We start from the raw sequence: 19,536 nt of genomic DNA on the forward strand, positions 1-19,536 counted from the left end.
CCCAGAAAGACTGAAGCTGGTGGCGCGGGAGCCTGGTACCCTTAGAAATTGGGAAGTCTGAGTGTAAAAGGGAGGGGCAGAGACTCCAAAGGCCTGTAATCCCAATCTGCTTTTAGTTGGCAGAATAACTCTGAAATGAAATGGAGTAAGTTTGATGCGGTGCATGTGACATACTGGATCATATTTCCATACTACCACACCCCACCCAACACCCAAAAGAAAATAACACAAGTCACGGCTCTTTGTGCCTGTGGATTGCCTTTTCTGTTTTGCTAGACTCTGGAGCCACGTGCCCCAAGCAGCTGGTGGTTAAGAAGGGCTGGGGATGGGGAGAAAGCAGGGAGAGAGGGAAGAGGAAAGCAGAGGTTGATGACTTAAATATTTTAGATTTTAACTACTTAAAAATATTTTCAGTCTAGTATTTGATGCATGAAAATAATATTTTGAACAAATACGTTAAATTTTAAAGCATACTGATAATGTGAAAGTCTGTGACTCCACCACATTAATATAAGCACATATTCTTCATTTCTTGGATTCTTCCCTTCAGTGACCACAATCCTGAATTTTTCCCTCTCCCTGACATTTTTTTTTTTAATTTTTAAAAAAGATGTTATTTATTTACTTAACACAGAGATCACAAGTAGGCAGAGATGCAGGCAGAGAGAGGGGGGAAAGCAGGTTCCCTGCTGAGCAGAAAGCCCAATGCTGGACTCCATCCTGGGGACCTTGAGATCACCACCTGAGCTGAAGGCAGAGGCTTCACCCACTGAGCCACCCAGATGCCCCTCCCTGCCATTTTTAGTAGTTTCATCATAGTGTCAACTTTGGGATCCCATAAAATAGTCCATAAGTAGCTCATAATACTATGATCCCATAGTATCAACTATGGGATCCTAATAAAAATTATATTATAAAAATAATATATATCTAGCCTTCTGGGATCCTCTTTTTTACCATTCAGCATGTTTCTTTGATTCCTCAAAGTTAAGTGTAAACAAGCAGTAGAACATTTATTTTTACTGCTATAATATTGTATGTCCGTAAAGCTATTTTTGTGTAGTTATTTATCCATTTTCATGTGGACACTTGAGTTGTCTCCAATATTTTGTGCATGTTAGAGGCAAATTTGCCATGAAGCTAATGACATTTGAGCTTCGGAGCCCTACAGTCCCTTGTATCCCATCCATATCCGTAAAAGAGGACTCTTGTCAATGTGTTCACGTTGTTATATGTTTTTGTAAAATCTTCAAAAGAAGGATATTTAAACCACAATGGATTAGACCACTTTTTCTTTACACTCCAGCTTCCACTCCTTCAACACTTCTCAAGTTGGATGGTGATAGATAGCAGCAGGCATTTGGGGATTGAGCCAAAGTGGGTTGAGTTGCAGATACATTTTCTTGAGTTCAGTGGGATGTATTTTATGGGTTTGCAGTCTGTTAATATTAGACTATTGCTTTCCATCCCATGGTAGGAAGGTGTAGGGACAAATATCACATCAGGATCTGAATGTGTCCTACAGCATCCAATGCCAGAATTATACACATGTTGAGGAAGAAATATAGTTTGAAATGTCAGGAGCTAGAACCTGGTCTGTAAAAATGTGTTAGATCTGTAAAACTGAGTAGAGGATCGAGTTCGGACCAATACATAGTCAAATGGAAGTTCTCCCATTAGGAATGTATCCATGATTATATGATTATAAATGTATTTTACATTTTTTCTTTATTGATGGGAATCATACAAAGTAAAATTTATCAGAATCCCTGAATTTGTAGATCACAGACCTAGAACAGATATACAGTGATTCTGTCCAGACTTTTTTTAATATCCCAAAGGTTAATAATTTTAAGAAGCTAAATAAACCATGCTAAAAGAAAGACTTTGCCTTTTTATTCTCGCTATGTAAACAGTATATTGTCATAAGAAGAGGGGAACAAAGAATATGCAGCAAAAAAAGAAAAAAGTATAGAAGTGCATAAAATATAAAACATGGCATGGTACTTTCCTGGGTTTTGTCACTTTTCCAACTTGTTCTGATTTTTCTCCAACTATATAATGTCATGCCTTACAAAACCCAAATCTGCCCCTGGCAATTACTAACAAGGCTGGTAGGAGCTTTCTCGGCACACTTCCTGTGGATGTATCCCAGTCTCATCTAAACTCAGAACACTGCTAGGTGGGGGAGTATGGGGTGTTCAGCTTTAAAAGATAACACTGGGGCCAGCTAGGTGGCTCAGTCTGTTAAGCATCTGACTCTGGATTTGGCTCAAGTTGTGATCTGGGGGGATCATGGGATCAAGCCCCATATCAGACTCCGTGCTCAGTGCAGAGTCTGCTTGAGATTCTCTCCCTCACTCTTTCTCCCTCTGCCCCTCCCTGCCATGCTCACTTGTGCTCTTTCTTTCTTTCAAATAAACAAATCTTTTAAAAACCTTGAAAAAAAAAAAAGATAATGCTGTAATGTTTTCAAAGTGGTGGTACCAGTCTATACCGCCAGCAGCACCCATAAGCCCTTTCCTGTTACTCCACATTCCTGCCAAACCTTGTTCTTGTCAGACTTCTTAATTTTCCTCGTCTACTGATAATAAATCACAGTATCCTCAGTTTGAGCCTTTTTGCATATGCTGGTTGTCCGTTCATGTTTCTCTTCTACTTCTAAGAGTTTTTCTTAGAAATATTTTATTGATACTAATATTTTATTAATTGTACGTGTTGCAAGTATTTTTTCCCTGTTTATAGCATGTGTTTTTTCAAGTATTAACAATATTTTTTACTCTATTTTGGAAAAAAAAATCAAACTGACAGAAGAGCTTCAGGACTAATACAACAAACTCCTGTATACAATACCCTTCAGTTCACAGTTTGCTCTATTTGTGTATAAAATAGACAATCTAGGGGCACCTGGGTGGCTCAGTGGATTAAAGCCTCTGCCTTCGGCTCAGGTCATGATCCCAGGGTCTTGGGATCAAGCCCCGCACCAGGTTCTCTGCTCGGCGCTGGCCTGCTTCCCTTCCTCTCTCTTTCTACCTGCCTCTCTGACTACTTGTGCTTTCTGTCTATCAAATATATTAATAAAATCTTAAAAAAATAGATAATCTGTACATTATATTGTTCATCTATTTGAGAATAAGTTGCAGCATGTATCCCTGAAAACAAAAATATTCTTTTAGATATCAATTTTCAAATTTAGGTAGTTTAACATTGATATAAGACTAGTATGTTACATGTAGTCCCTATTGAAATTTGACCAGTTGTTCCAATAACATACTTTTTTTTAAAAGATTTTGTTTATTTATTTGTCAGAGAGGAAGAGAGAGAGAGCACACAAGCAGGCAGAGAGGCAGGCAGAGGCTGAGAGAGAAGCAGGCTCCCTGCCGAGCAAGGAGCCTGATGTGGGACTCAATCCCAGGATACTGGGATCATGACCTGAGCCAAGGGCAGAGGCTTAACCCACTGAGCCACCCAGGCGTCCCTCCAATAACATTCTTTAGAGCAATTTTTCCCCCAAGCTGGGATCCAGTCCCAGATCTTTTCACTTTTTATGGAGACTTTCATGAATAAAAGTTAAGTTTTATATAGTCGAATGTGTCAATTCTTTCTTCTGTATTTTGCAACTTTCTTCTGTATTTTGCATCTAAAAAAATCCTTGCCCTGCCAGGGGTTGAGGGGATTGGGGTAGGGATAACTATGTGAAACACAGGTGAGTATTCAGTCAGTGAAAGCATTTTGTATCATACTATAATGGTGGATACGTGTCGCTAAACATTTGTCCAAACCCACAGAATGTACAACACCAGGAGTGAATCCTAAATAACCATGGACTTAGGGTGAAAATGATGTACCAGTGGAGATCCATCAGTAGTAGCAAGCATACCACTCTGGTGGGGGATGTGGATAACAGGAAAGGCCTTACATGAATGGGCAAGTCGGTTTATGGAAAATCTCTGTAGTGGCCTCTCAATTTTGCCGTGAACCTCAAATTGCCCTTAAGGGGGGGAAAAAGGCTTAGAAAAAAATCTTTGCCCACCCTAAAGTCAGAAAGGCACTTCCTTGAATTTGGGGGGAAACTTTAGAAGTTTTGGCTTTCACATTTAAACCATTAGTCCGTACAGAGTTCGTTTTTGTTTGGTATGAAATGGAAATCTATTTCTTTGTTTTCCAAATGGCCAGCCAATGTTCCAAATACCATTTATTGAAGAATACTTTCTCCAATGATCTGCAATGTCATGTTTGGTCATACATCAAGGTTCCATGACATACAAGTCTGTTTCCAGACTCACTATTCTCTCTCAAACTGTCTATCCCTGTGCTAATACCATGCTGTCTTAATTACTTTACCTTCATAAGTTTTGCTATCCATTTGAGCAAGTTTTTTTCAGGAGTGTGTTGCCTAAGGATTATCTCCCTCCCTCTCTCTTTGCCCCTGCCCCTACTCCCATGTTCTCTCTCTATCTAAAATGAATAAATAAAATCTTAAAAAGAAACATGTTTTTGAATTGTTCATTGGTTTATAAAATGAAATTTACATATTTTTAATATATTTATATAATTTCATTTTTACAAATTTTATAAGTCACCTTGCTAAATGCTCTTCACATTCTAATAATTTTTAGTTTTCATTTTCTAAAAATAACTAATCTTAAGTAATGATAGTTTTGTTTTTCTTTTCCTTTACTTTCTCTTACCTTACTATTCTGGCTGGAACTTGATTATGGTGTTGAATAAGTGTAATGTTAGTGGACATTTGTGTCTAGTTCCTGATATCAAAAGCCAGTAAGTTAAAAACAAATAAAATAAATAAATAAATGCCTTTATTTATTATTATTATTTTTTATTTTTTATAAACATATAATATATTTTTATCCCCAGGGGTACAGGTCTGTGAATCACCAGGTTTACACACTCCACAGCACTCACCAAAGCACATACCCTCCCCAATGTCCATAACCCCACCCTCCTTCTCCCAACCCCCTCCCCCCAGCAACCCTCAGTTTGTTTTGTGAGATTAAGAGTCACTTATGGTTTGTCTCCCTCCCAATCCCATCTTGTTTCATTTATTCTTCTCCTACCCCCTTAAGCCCCCATGTTGCATCACCACTTCCTCATATCAGGGAGATCGTATGATAGTTGCCTTTCTCCGCTTGCCTCATTTCGCTAAGCTTGATACGCTCTAGTTCCATCCACGTTGTCACAAATGGCAAGATTTCATTTCTTTTGATGGCTGCATAGTATTCTATTGTGTATATATACCACATCTTCTTTATCTACTCATCCTTTGATGGACATCTAGGTTCTTTCCATAGTTTGGCTATAGTTTGGACATTGCTGCTATAAACATTCGGGTGCATGTGCCCCTTCCTATCACTACATTTGTATCTTTAGGGTAAATACCCAGTAGGGCAAAACAACATGGAAGTTCCTCAAAAAGTTGAAAATAGAACTACCCTATGACCCAGTAAATAAATGCCTTTAATTCACGATTCCTCATTAAGAGTAATGTGTATTGAAGGTATCTCAAAAACACTTTTTTAAAAAAAGATTTTATTTATTTATTTGATAGACACAGTGAGAGAGACAGCACAAGCAGGGGAAGTGGGAGAGAGAGAAGCTGGCCTTCTGCCCAGAAGGGAGCCCAATGAGGGGCTCCATCCCAGGATTCTAGGACCATGACCCCAGCTAAAGGCAGACATTCAACAACTGAGACACCCAGGCACCCCTCAAAAACACTTTAAGAAATTTTTTTCTTCCCTGATCTATCAGTATTAAAAATTATAGGTTTTTCAAATTTTAACATCTTTGCACTCCTGAAATAAACCTTATTTGGCCATGATTCAGTATCTTTTATATACCTGACATTTTACATTTAACATTTTATTTAGAATAAATTGATGCTTATCAGTGAGATTGACCTGTATTTTTCCTTTGTCACACTTTACATGGATATACAATCATCAAACACTCAGTTGCAGAATATTTCCTGCAATCATTTATATAAGACCGAAATAATTCGGGAATGTCTGGCTGGCTTTGTCAGTAGAACAGCTGACTCTTGGTCTCTGGGTCATGAGTTGGAGCCTCATGTTTGGTAATGAGGTTACTTTAAAAAAAATTTTTTTTTGTTTTTTTTTTTTTAAGATTGAAATCATCTGCTGGAAGTTCGACACACTCCCTATAAATTATCTGGGTCTGGAGTTTATTTTGTGTATATGGAAAGATTTTTCCCTTTAGATTTATTGTCTTTAGTATCATAGGACCAGATAGCCTTTCTCAGGGAATTCTTGAATTGTTTTGTTAAGTTATATTTTTTAATGTCCTTTTTAACTGTTTTTATATTTACTTTCTCAAAGTTACTCATTTTATCTTTTTTTCTTTTAAAGATTTTATTTATTTATTTGACAGAGATCACAAGTAGGCAGAGAGGCAGGCAGAGAGAGAGAGAGGGAAGCAGGCTCCCTGCTGAGCAGAGAGCCTGATGTGGGGCTCAATCCCAGTACCCTGGGATCATGACCTGAGCTAAAGGCAGAGGTTTTAACCCACTGAGCCACCCAGGCGCCCCTCATTTTATCTTTTAAAAATATGTTTAATATATAATTATGCCTCTCTTTCATTCCTTTGACCTTTCATTATTTTCTTTTTAAAGATTTTTATTTATTTACTTGAGAGAGAGAAAAAGAGAGAACACAGAGAGAGAGGGAGAAGCAGACTCCCCGCTGAGCAAGGAACGTGACGTCAGACTCTATCCCAGCACCCCAAGATCATGACCTGAGCCAAAGACAGACGCTTAACTAACTGAGCCACACAGGCGCCCGTCTCTCATTTTTTTTTTCTTACTCAATTTCACCAGAAAGATCATCTTGTTGTATAGTGTTTTGGGGTTTTTTTTAAATATTTTATTATTTATTTGATAGACAGAGATCTCAAGTAGGCAGAGAGGCAGGCAGAGAGAGAGGGAGAAGCAGGCCCTCCACTGAGCGGCCCAATGTGGGGCTCGATCCCAGGATTCTGGGATCGTGACTTGAGCCAAAGGCAGAGGCTTTAAACCACTGAGCCACCCAGGCACCCCAAAGAATCAACTTTTGACTTTGTTGGTCATCCTCTCTATTGTATGTTTGTTTTTTGTTTCACTGATTTCTGTTCTTTTCTCCCACCTCCCACCTCCCTCTCTTTTCTACCCTCTTCAGATTATTCTGTTGTTCTTTTTTAATCTCTCTCAATTAATGAGTATATTTTCAACCTCCCTATTTTTGTAATATAGAAATTAAGGCTATAAGTTTTCCTCAAATTACAATTTTTCTACATCCCACAGTTTTGATCTATAGTATTTTTATTTAGTTCTGGTATTCTAAATTTTACGTTATTATTTCTTCTTTAAAATGTAAGTTAAAATATTTTTAATTCAACATATATTTATATGTATATTTTTTACATATACATTTATTGCATTATGGCCAGAGAATAAATATGACATCAGTTCTTCAAAGTATCTTGAGACTTGCTATGTGCTATGTGTCCCTGGTCAATGTTTACAAATGTCCTAAGCCAGAGAAGAATGTTTATTTCTTCTAAATAGATAGGTACAATGATGTATATCAAATAAATCAAAATGAGTAGTTCAGATTTTCTACATCTTTACTAATAATGTTCATGTTGGTCCATCAGGGGGCCTTTCATCCATGAACATATAAAAGAGATCAGTCAGTCTCTCCTTACACTGGTGGATTTGTCTACTTTCCCCTGTAGTTTCTGCAATTTTAGCTGTGTGTATTTTGGGGCTGTTTTATTTTAGAATCAATATTTGTAAAACCATTTAACCACTAACATGTCACAGAATCTTAGATTCGAAAATGTTCACCAGAGTGCAGTCATGACCCCTGACACTCTCCTTGCCCAGACAGGAGGAATGGCTTTATAGCACCCTGCTACACGACCAGCTGACTTATTGAAGACCTTTATTTATTTTTTAAAGATGTATTGATTTATTTGAGAAAGAGAGAGGGAGAGAGCACATGGCAGAGAGGGGCAGAGGGAGAGGGAGACTGTCTTAGGCAGACCCCGTGCTCAGCGCAGAGTGCAAAAGAGCGGTCCATCTCATAACCCCAAGATTACAACCTGAGCCCAAACCCAAAGTCGGTCACTTAACCCCTTACTGAGCACTTTTAGAAGCAGTAGGCTTCCTACCGATGGGCAGCCCAGTTTTTCATTGGAGATCTGTGCTTGATCATAGTTACCATTTAATTAGATTTCAAGAACCAGGTATTACATAAAGCACTTTACAAACATTATCATGTTTAATTCTCAGTACAATCTTAAAAAGTAGGTACTTTATTCAGATTGTACTCGTGAGGAAATAGAGGAATTAAGCAACTTGGTCAAGGTCACACCAGCAGTGGTTGAGCTGCAGGAATTTAACTCTAGGTCTGTCAACTAAATTCCTAGACTACACTTCCAATCTTGTTCTTTTTTTAAAGTAATCTCTACCCGCTACGTGGGACTCAAAGTCAAGACCCTGAGACCAAGAGTTGCATGCTTTACTGGATGAGCCAGTCAGGTGCCCTCACACTCCTAAGTTTGCTTGTTTGTTTTGTTTTTTAGGGGGGCAGGGCAGAAGGAGAAGGAAAATCTCAAGCAGACTCCCAACTGACTGTAGAGCCCTGCACCGGTCTGAGATCATGATCTGAGCTAAAAACAAGATCCAAGCACTTAACTGACTAAGCCACCCAGGTGCCCCTACATTCCCAAGTTTTTAATGTTAGGTCTACAATCACGTCACTCTAACCACCATTTTTAATGTTCCCAGCACTTTCCAATTCCTTGGAAATAACTCCAGCTAATATGCATTCTATAACCCTACCCATCTTTCTTCAGTTTTCTCATAGAACCTTTGGCCCTTTGCCATATGCCTTTGTGTATTTTTATTGCTACTTTCAGAAACCAGTCCATCTTTATACGTGGAATGCTTCATTCTTCACGCACAGTCTAGTGAGTTACAACTCATTTCTGCATGTGAGTTAGGCCTGCTGGATGAAGTCTAGTATTTAATATCGAGTCCTTTATCTTTCAGGGTTTATAAGTCAAACCTCAGAACCACACAGGTCTCACATGTCTATCCTTTAATAAAGAGCCCTGATTCAGATTTCTTCTTACGTCTCCCAGCGCATGGTCTAATTAGCTTAAGCTGCTGGTTCTCTTTTCTTCACCAAAAGTCTTCGCTGACATGGTTGTATGATGGCCTTTTCATTGTGGGACCCCAGAAAACCTTCCCTATAGTAGCTCACATGGAAGTCCCAGATGGCATTACTAACACATTCCTGTTTTGCATTATGCTTTACGGCAGGGAGGGACAGGAAAATATCCAGGGTGACTCAATCAGACAAGAGTCGTGGAATGTATACATCCTGCACAACCATTCTGAGAGTTTGCCTGAAGCTGTGTCTTAGAACAGGAAATGCCGCAAAAATGTGAGCTGACCTGTATGTTATTCTCCGGTGCTGTTGAGACATGTATAGGAATAATAATGCCTACCATTCTTTCATCCCAGGAATCGTTAGTCTCACACCTATTCGTTTATAACTACTCCTTACTCTTTATATGTGAGGCTTGGAAAACCTGTCTGAGTATAGGTCAAGGTGAGGAGACTCAAGCACAGGGCCACACATCTGGCTGCCATTGATCTTTTTTTCACTTGTAGCATCATCATGGATCAGACCACAGCCCTGACCCTACCACTTTCTGCCTTTGGTATCTGTTTCCGATAAGTCATGTGACAACACCTTCAAATTCTAAAAATTGGATTATTTAATCATTCGACATATTTGTGGCATCTACCATGGGGCAGACCTGGGGATATCATGATGAACAAGAAAGTCATAGTCTGTTCTCACTCAAGCTTACAGTGGAGGTGGGGAGACAGTTACAAGGGTAGTAAGGGCTCTGACAGGGGAAGTACAGGATGTCCTAGGAAGGTATAGTGTGGACACGTAATCCAGATCTGGAGGATCAGGGAATACTTCCCAGAAGAAATACCCTCTAAAGTGAGATCTGAAGACTGAAGAGGAATTGGAACAATTAAAACAGGAAACAGAAAAGAAGGGAAAGACCCAAAGTGAGAGTGTGGCCCATCCAAAGAATGGAAAGGAGTCAGGTGTTACTCTGCTTAGGTCAGATTATGCTGCAGCAACAAATGGCCCCATCTCAGGACCATATAACAACTAAGGTTTCTTTCTCATTTGTGCTGCAATGTAGAGAAAAGATTGTAGGGGATGATGTAATATGGAGAAAAAAATGTAGGGAGGTAAAGCTGAGATAAGAAGGCTAAGGCAGTAATTCAAGCAGGAAAAGATGGTAGGTTGAACTAAGGTAGTGAGAGTGGAGATATAGGGAAGTGGATAGAATCCACAGATTTGGACAAAGTAGAGTTAATAGCTCTTCCTGACTGATTGAACATAAAGGGTGAGAGAGAAGAAGTCATAGTTGACACTTAAGTTCAATATATACTATGTAGCTTTATATTACCCACAAAACATACCCTGAAGATCAAAGCTTTTATAGATGAACTTAATACAAAGCATGATATTTTATTATCGATACTTTTAGAAATGTCTTCCTACTAATCTCAAACACATCATGACGTTTTTGACCTCAGTGATTAACACTATTCTTTTTGCCAAGCTCCTGGTACAGATAAATTCACAGAACTACAGAATTCTTGACAGTGAAACTTGTGGGATGCCAAATTGGGACTTGTCTTGCTAAGAGTAGGTCTATTTTACTCTACATTCATCTTAAAACCTAAACTCACAAAGACGTCATTGGGTGGTTAAGAAAAACATGTGTGCCAAGCTATAAAGTCTACTTTTGCAAACCTTAGCAAAAGGAAATACATACAAGTTTTACTAGATACAACATTGTAAGTCCATCGCACTCTGAAGACACCATTTGAAAGGTATGACCAGCAAAATGCTTAGAAATCTACTGCCAATATGCATTAATTTTCCAGCAGAAAAAAAAAAATGTTGTACCAGATTTTCCTTTTTGAGATTAGGCATGTTGCTAGGTCATTAAATTCTCCAAAGAGAAGGAGAAGAGCATCTTACATTTTTCCAAGACAACTCGAAATTTCTCAGCAGTGGACAAATTGAGAACACCAATTCAGATACATATATTTTTAAGTCTGGCAACAGCCTCCTTTCCTTCTGGCTTTTCTTGTCCAGCTTCTCCCACCCTGATTATTTCTCAACCACACAGTCACCGAGAGTCTGTTAATTTCTCTATTTTCTTCCAACATTTGTGCCATCTCTGTCCTCCTTTTCCATCTTATGCAATTTAGATTCTGTATCACAAGGGTTAATTTCAGCATGCCTACGATAAGCCTGAGCTATTTCACTGAGATCAGAAATGTACCAGAATTACACACACTCCTGTCAAGGCATGAATGTGCTGATTAATAGTGTTGCTTTATAACCAAGAGGCTGATAAGTTGACTCCCTGGCATCCTCCAAAGACGACCTTAAGAAGGTTGTTTTATTTTTTTAAATCTCTAGGAACTCAAACATTTTAATATATTTGACACATTTCAGTTTATGTCACTAATTTTTCTTTCTGAAGCTAAAATGTCATCTTTGAAAAGGGAACCTCTTCAAGTTGGCTTCTGGGTCCTTCAGACAGTATCAGTCCCAGTTTCTCTGCTTTCTGGTTTGACAAAGCCTAGTTCAGGATCATCTTGAATATTTTTCCCCAGACCAGGAAGTATTTCTGCCAGGAGCCTGGTTCCTGGGTTCCCTTTAATGGAAAATGGTATTTAATGGCCATGGTCTAAAGTCACCTGGGTGGCTCAGTTTTTAAAGTGCTAGACTCTTGGGGCTCCTGGGTGGCTCAATGGGTTAAGCCTCTGCCTTCGGCTCAGGTCATGATCTCAGGATCCTGGGATCGAGTCCCACATTGGGCTCTCTGCTCGGCAGGGAGCCTGCTTCCTCCTCTCTTTCTCTCTGCCTGCCTCTCTGCCTACTTGAGATCTCTGTCTGTCAAATAAATAAATAAAATCTTTTAAAAAAGAAAGTGCTAGACTCTTGATTGTGGCTCAGATCATGATCTCAGGATGGAGCCCCACCTTGGGCTCTGTGCTCAGCATGGAGTCTGCTTGTCCTTCTCCCTCTGTTTCTGCCTCCCACTCACTCTTTCTATCTTTAAAATAAATAAAATCTTTTTTTTTTTTTAAGATTTTATTTATTTATTTGAGAGAGAGACAGTGAGAGAGAACATGAGCGAGGAGAAGGTCAGAGGGAGAAGCAGACTCCCCATGGAGCTGGGAGCCCGATGTGGGACTCGATCCTGGGACTCCAGGATCATGACCTGAGCCGAAGGCAGTCGTCCAACCAACTGAGCCACCCAGGCGCCCTAAAATAAATAAAATCTTAAAAAAATAAAAATAAGTAAAGGCCACAGTCAAGGCATTAAGAATGTTAATTGCTACTAATTTGTTTTTGTCTTCTAAACCATTTTAGTGGGCAGAGCTAAGACTTTCTTTCTTTCTTTCATTTTAGGAGAATAAAATCATGAGTTCATTCAATTCAAATTTAGAATTACAAGATTTTTATTTACCTCTTTGATTTTATGCTGGTATCATTTTTATACTGAAAATCTTGGTTTCTAAGAATATTAAGGTAACTATTTATTATCTATAGAATAGTTTCAGAATAACAACCAAAATTATTACTGACATATAACTACTGAAAACAATTTAAAATGTCTTTCAAGTTTAAAAAAAATTCACATCTATTCCACTAGGTATGTATAGTCAAATTATTGTATTTTAAAGACATGTGAAATAATTCCTTTCTGTGTGGTTGAGACATGAAATCAATGGACAGGTAGGCTCATTTGTTTCACTTTGCTTTTGGTTTTTGGAAATGCTTTTCTCTTCCATTTTGATTTAATACTGTTTTGTACTTATATAAACATTTACATGGTTTGAAATCAAATCTAAATAATAGTGGATATTCTGAAAAGGTTAGCCTTTACCTTGGGGTTTTCTGCCTTATTCCTGCCTTCCTCACAGGTTATTGTTAAATTTTATTTATTTTTTTATTACAGGCTTCTTTCTTTTTTTTTAAGATTTTATTTATTTATTTGACAGAGAGAGACACGGTGAGAGAGGGAACAGAAGCAGGGGAGTGGGAGAAGCAGGCTTCCCGCTGAGCAGGGAGCCAGATGTGGGGCTTGAACCTAGGACCCTAGGATTATGACCTGAGCCGAAGGCAGATGCTTAACAACTGAGCCACCCAGACACCCCTACAGGTTACTATCAAAATAAAAACTGTCTATTTTTACAGTTTGGGAAGTATAAGCAAATATTTTATATATGTGCACAAACATATACATCTGCCCTTTAGATAAAGAGAAGCTACAATGGACACTTTTCTCTACTTTTTTTTTTTTTTTTTTTTTTTGCTCAGCAACATGTCCTGGAGATCACTTCATAGCAGTATATAGAAATATTCTTTATTCTTTTCTCTTACTCAGTTAGGTGCTTGCTCTATAGCCCTAGTTTCCTGTTGATAAATATTTGGCTTATTTCCAGTTCTCTGTTATTTTAGCAATTTTAATAGCAGAGAACTGGATGCAATAGCCTTCCAGACACTTTATGAAGCATTTACAAGTCTGATCATATTTCTCTGAATCTGGAACTCCGTTGATTGTAAGAGGCACCATTACTTTAGTAACAACAAGAAAGAAAAACATCCTGTTGATTAATCATAAACTAAGTTTCAGAGATGTAAAATGGGGAGAGAGTGTACATCTTAATACTGATAACATTGGAATCTTGTGTAACCCTTACAGCAACTTTTTTTTTTTAATATTTTACTTATTTATTTGACAGAGAGAGACACAGCGAGAGAGGGAACACAAGAAGGGGAGCAGCAGAGGGAGAAGGAGAAGCAGGCTTCCTGCTAAGCAGGGAACCCAATGCAGGAGTTTCATCCCACGACCCTGGGATCATGACCTGAGCTGAAGGCAGACAGTTAACAACTGAGCCACCCAGGTGCCCCTCCCTTACAGCAACCTTAAAGGGAGATAGAACTATCATGAGCTCCATGATTGAAGATGCTTTTTCTTGCCTTTTACTCTGTTCCTTTTTTTTTTTTTTTAAGATTTTATTTATTAATTTGACAGACAGAGATTACAAGTAGGTAGAGAGATAGGCAGAGAAAGAGGAGGAAGCAGGCTCCCTGCGAAGCAGAGAGCCCAATGTGAGGCTTGATCCCAGGACCCTGAGATCATGACCTGAGTGGAAGGCAGAGACTTTAACCCACTGAGACACCCAGGCGCCCCTACTCTATTCATAACCCCAAGAACTATGCCTGGCACATAGTCGACCATATATAGTTGTTGAATGAATGAATGAATAATGAATGAATTACCACTTTATGAGTAAGGAAACGTTGAGGTACAAAGTTGATCTAACTTGCCTGAGATCAAACAACCATTTACTGGCAGAACCTGGATGTGACCAAAGGAAGTCATGACTCATCCCAGCAGCACTCCATCCTATAAATTTATGATCACTAGCTACAACTGGGCCATCAACAATTCTATTGATTCTCCCTCTTCCACTCATAGCAAAGATTACTTTTATTTATTTTTTTCAAGGTTTTATTTTTAAGTAATCTCTACACCCAGCGGGAGGTTAGATCTACAAACCCGAGATCCAGAGTCACTCCACTGACTACGTCAGCCAGGTGTCCCAACAATTATTTTAAACCATCTCTCCCTCAAGGCCTCAAGGGTCTCCCAACTTCCGCGGTCTCACTCTCTGAATAGAGAAAGTTTTCTCCTATTTCATATATAATATGAAGCCACCACATTAAAAACTGCTTCTGATTCCTTTTTTTTAGATTTGTTTATTTATTTATTTATTTGAGAAAGAGAGAGAATGCAATGGTAGGGGTGGAGGGAGAGGGAAAGAGAATCTGAGAATTTCAAGCAAACTCCCCACCCAGGGGGAAGCCCCACACAGGGCTGGATCCCACAACCCCAAGATCACAACCTGAGCCAAAATCAAGTCTGTTGTCATGGATTTATTTAAATTTTTATTTGTCTGAATATGTAATAGTCATGTAAAAGTTAAAGGCACAATTTGGTGTACAGTAGATAGGCAATATTCCCCCACCCTTCCCTAGCTTTCTAGCTCCTCCTTTTGCAAGATTATAAATGGACTTTAAAGCCATAGGACTGGAAATGGTCACTAGGGAGCATGTGTATATAGAGAGAAGGACCCTAGGACAGAGACCTTTCGCACTCTAGCGTTAAAAACTGAGCAGAACAATAACCGGCAAAGGGTGTAAGAATAAACTTCATTGAAAAAAAGAAAATCCAGAGATTGTTTTGACCTAGAAGCCAAAAGAAGAAAGCATTTCAAGAAAAACAGAGCATGTCCATAATGCTCAGAGATTCAAGACAAGAACAGAGAAGAGACCGTTACGTCTGGCAAGATGAGAGCTATTAATGACCTGGACAAGAGGAGTGTTGAGGGGAAAAGGACTGTTGAGAAAATGTGAGGGAAAAAGGTAAGTCAGTGACTATAGTTAGTTAACTCATGAAGTTTTGTTCAGAGGAGGAGCAGAGAAACTGGACTAAGAATGAAGAGACAGATGGGGTCAAGATAATTTTTCTTTTTCTTACACAAGGTATTATGGCATATTGTTGTGTGTGGAAATAAACCATTAGAAAGGAGGAAATTGCTGATATATGTGAGAGAGAGAATGATTGCCAGAGCAAAGTCTTTGAGGATGGAAAAACTACAGGTGATCCAGAACACAAGAAGAAGGACTGGCCTTTGAAATGAACAAAGACCTTGGATCCATTGAATTAGGAGGTAACTCATGTGGTTATATATGAAGGTAGTGCTTAGAGTTGGAGTTGGAGTTGTCTGCTTTATTTTTTAAATTTTTATGACCATAATTTAGGAGATTTCAAAAGAGAGAAGGTGTGAAATAGTCCTTTGAAGAGTGGGAAAGAAAACATCCCAAGAAACATGATAGGATTGTCAACACTAAGCACCCAACTGAGATTTTGGGGCCATGAGTTTAAGGAAGTTTAGTGGATATGGCGAGTAAGACCAGCTGAGTTGTAGTCAGCTGCTCTTCTGCACACCCAAATAGGGCAGCTTGTTGGGTATAACCAGAGTTGGGGACTTTCCTAATGAGTATGACCAGGGAACTCAGAGAGAGAGTGGCAAAGATTTTAAGGATATCTTCAGGAAGTAATTATAAATGTTAACTATAGACTTTAGGCGGGGTGAAGCAGGGGATGTGAAGATATGGGTAGAAGATTATAGTTGAGAAAATGATAGAATTTATGGATGGGAGTTCTTGATGAGATCAAGTGAGTGCTGGACCAAGAGTTCTAGAGAAGGGGAGACAGAAGGATGGGTGATGGTGGTCAGAGAGTGGGATTCTTGAAGTCAGAATCCCAGAGTCAGTACAGTGATGTCATGACAAAGCCAGGAATGTGACTGTGGATGAGTGAGGTCTGGAAGAGGATTAGATTTTTGTTTATTTATTTATTTTTTTTAAAGATTTTATTTATTTGTCAGAGAGAGAGAGAGAAAGGGAGAGAGAGTGAGCACAGGCAGACAGAATGGCAGGCAGAGGCAGAGGGAGAAGCAGGCTCCCTGCCGAGCAAGGAGCCCGATGTGGGACTCGATCCCAGGACGCTGGGATCATGACCTGAGCCGAAGGCAGCTGCTTAATCAACTGAGCCACCCAGGCGTCCCAGAGGATTAGATTTTTAGAGGTCAGAACACTGAGGAACTGAGAGGTCAAGGTGTCAAATGGCCCATCCATGTGAAAATGGAAATTACTTAAAAAAGAGAGAAGAGAAAAGGAGAGCAGTGAGTGGGTGGGATGTGGACTCTTTATGCCTTAATTAGAGGCAGGCCTGGGCCTTACACTCTTTGGCTTCCTCAGGGGAAGGTATCTCTCAAAAAGAAAAGGGACAAAACAGAGTATGGAAGGAAAGAGCCAAGAGAGTTTAGTCCCAACCCAGTCTTCTAGCATGGTAGCCTGATCGTGAACTTCAAATACATTTTACTCTTAACTAAATCTGAGCGTCATTTCCATAGAAGGGCAAAAAAGAGAGGAGGAACATACAAGAAAAGAGAGAGATTTTGGCCCATAAAATTCTTCATGTCTACACATGGTCTTTCTACCTCCATCCAAACCTGCCCCCCGCTAAAAGTTTCCAAAGATTTCATGAGATTCTCAAAGTGAACATGACCCCAAAACATCAAGAGCCACCATAGTGATCAGAAAGTGTTACCAATAAGGGCACCTGGGTGGCTCAATCAAGTGCCTGGCTCTTGATTTCAGCTCAGGTCATCATCTTAGGGTTATAAGATCGAGCCCCAACCTGGGTTCTGTGCTCAGCACAGATGGAGTCTGTTTGAGATCCTCTCTCTCCCTCCTCCTCTGACCCTTCCCCCACTTACTTTCTCTAAATAAGTGAGTAAATAAATAAAATAAAATCTGTAATAACATCAACAAAAGAATATGTTACCTATAAAGGAGAGACAATAGCAAATAAGATTCTATTGCACTGTAACAATAATGATAAAATAATAATAATAGCAGTAATAACAGTGGCTGACACTTATTGAGCACTTTCTATGTGCCAGGCCTCATGCAAGGGAAAATGCCCTGAGCAAACATTGTGAGCCGTCTGGTCTGTGTCAGTGAGATGACTCACAAGACATTCATAGGTGGGAATTCTATTTTAAACACCAAGCCTTTGTTGAGTTGGTTATCACAAATCCTTTCACCAGAGACCAAACAACTCTATATATTGAGGTCAAATTTACTTTCTGGATGTATACGACCAACCTCAACTTTGATGGCCACATCAATATAAAGTAAGTGAGTGAGGCCCTACTGGGATGGCTCACTGACTTCATTTGAAATGTTTTCTTTCAATGGCAGTTTACTCTGTGAAGCAAAATAAATCAGTACTTCAAATGGGAAATAAGATAACATTAAACTTTAAGATTTTTAAGACATAAAGCAAAACTTGTTATTTGACTTTTAGTCAATGGGACTTTTAGTCCCAAATTTGTTAGTTTTAAGATTCCCTCCTATAAGTCCACAATAATATGTGAATGCAAAATTGGTCAAGATTTCAAAATGATAGTATCCATCTTTAGTAAGGGGGTAGGAAAGCTGATGCTCTTGTACATTTTCTGGTCAATTAGTACAAGGACAGTATGTGTCAAGTGCTTAAGAATAGCCATATGCTCATACTTACCCACTCCCATTCTAGGTTTTTTGTTATGAAGTAATTCCTGATACAAATATAAGTGTATGTAGGGTGTGCTTATTACATTATTTGAAAATAATATTCTTCTGGCTTCAACCCAAATATATAACAATAAAATTCATTCAACTAACTGTGGTACACGTATACAATGGAAAATAATGCAACCATTGAAAATCATGTCGAATATTTAATGATATGGGAGTATAGTAATCTCTTAAGGAAAAAGAATAGGTCAAAAACTGTTTACTTGGTATGATCTGATTGTTTTGAAAAAACAACATGTGAATAAATACATGGAGAAGAAAAAAAGATGAGGAAGGATTCATGGCAAATATTATCAGCAGTTGCATAAGAATAGACATACGGATCAGTGGAAAGGAACTGAAAGTCCAGAAAGAGATCCTTACATTTATGATCACTTGCTTTTCAAGAAGAGTGCAAAGACATTTCAACAGGGGAAAGAATAGACATTTTAACAAAGGGCGCTGAGACAACCAGATATCTACATGCAAAAGAATGAAATGGGATCCCTACTTCACACCATACACAAAAATTGACTCAAAATGGATAGACACAAATGTAGGAGTGAAAAATTTAAAACTCTTAGAAGGAAACATGAGAGAAATCTTTGTGACATTGAGTCAGGCAAACCCATCTTAGATATGACATCAAAACCACAGGAGACAAAAGAAAAAAATAGATAAATTTAAAACTTTTTGTCCTAGAAATGGTGCCACCAAGAAAGTGAAAAGACAGCCCACAGAATGGGAAAAATGGGGATGTGTGGGTGGCTCAGTCGTTAAGCGGCTGCCTTCCACTCGGGTCATGATCTCAGGGTCTTCAGATTGAGCCCCATATCAAGCCCCACATTGGGCTCCTTGCTCGGCAGGGAGTCTGCTTCTCACTCTCCCACTCCCCTAGCTTGTGTTCCCTTTCTTTCCGTGTCTCTCTCTCTCTGTCAAATAAATCAAAAATAAAATCTTAAAAAAAAAAAAAGAATGGAAGAAATGATTTGCAATCCATACACCTAATAAAAGACACTTAGATCCAGAATATATAAAAAAGTCTTAAGACTAAACAATAAAAAGAAAAACAACTTAATTCTTTAAAAGGGCAAAGGGTTTGAATAGGCATTTATCCACAGAAGGTATACCAATAGCCAATTAACACAGGAAAAGAAGCTCAGCATCATTAATTATTAGGGAAATGCAAATCAAAACTTCA

This window comes from Mustela nivalis (genome assembly GCF_964662115.1).
Source record: "Mustela nivalis genome assembly, chromosome: 16".
NCBI lineage: Eukaryota > Metazoa > Chordata > Mammalia > Carnivora > Mustelidae > Mustela > Mustela nivalis.